The sequence below is a fragment of the Nannospalax galili genome, unplaced genomic scaffold, assembly GCF_000622305.1.
Source record: "Nannospalax galili isolate Female #2095 unplaced genomic scaffold, S.galili_v1.0 scaffold743, whole genome shotgun sequence".
In the NCBI taxonomy this organism is placed as follows: Eukaryota; Metazoa; Chordata; class Mammalia; order Rodentia; family Spalacidae; genus Nannospalax; species Nannospalax galili.
Window position 1 is genome coordinate 40,717 of NW_008349552.1, and position 1,089 is coordinate 41,805.

The window sequence follows — 1,089 nt, forward strand, 5'->3', positions numbered from 1 at the left end:
CCTTATGTCTGGAATCTTCTAAGAATGCTTTTGGCCTCAGGAACTTGGGTGTTGGACCAACCTGAGACCCTGGCCATGGCTGCGCCACGCAGATATGCAAAGGCAGATGGGGAGGGAAGAAGCCCCAAGATTTCCCAGGTAGTGGATTGAGTAGCTGGGTTGTACTGGATGCAAAGGATCAGGGAGAGTAAAGGTCAGCCTCGGAGCCCCAGAAAATGGCTGGCGGGTGTTGCAGGACCAAGGAAGTAGAGGGAGATGAGGGCGGGGCCAGGACCAGAAGTGGTGCTCCTGGAGCCCAAGAAAGGCACTGTGTTGGTCTGGGTGAGAAGGGTCAGGAAGCAGTATTGGTTCCCCAGGTGTCTGGGGCCCCAAGACTAGGAATGGCTCAGGGCCCAAACTAGGAGTATAGAAGGGGGGGGCGATGGAAGGGTAAATGTGGCTTAGGGAGTCCCGGCGGAGAGCTGTACTATAGACTGACCCCAGGAGGCCTGAGGATAGTCGTGCAGGCTAAGAGAGTTAGCTGGTGGTGCAGGCCCAGGGAAGCAGAGAGAGGTGAGGGCAGGGCCAGGACCAGAAGTGGTGCTCCTGGAGCCCAAGAAAGGGACTGAGTTGCTCTGGGAGAGAAGGATCAGGAAACAGTATTGGTTCCCCAGGTGTCTGGGGCCCCAAGACTAGGAATGGCGCAGGGCCCAAACTAGGCGTATAGAACAGCGAGGGGGAGGGATGGAAGGGTGAATGTGGCTTAGGGAGTCCCGTCGGGGAGAGCTGCGCTACAGACTTACCCCAAGAGGCCTGAGGATAGTAGTGCAGGCTAGGAGAGTTAGCCGGTGGTGCAGGCCCAGGGAAGCAGAGAGAGGTGAGGGCGGGGCCAGGACCAGAAGCGGTGCTCCTGGAGCCCAAGAAAGGGACTGAGTTGGTCTGGGTAAGAAGGATCAGGAAGCAGTATTGGTTCCCCAGGTGTCTGGGGCCCCAAGACTAGGAATGCTGCAGGGCCCAAACTAGGAGTATAGAACTGTGGGGGGGGGGGCTTAGGGAGTCCTGGCGCAGAGAGCTGCGCTATAGACTTACCCCAAGAGGCCTGAGGATAGT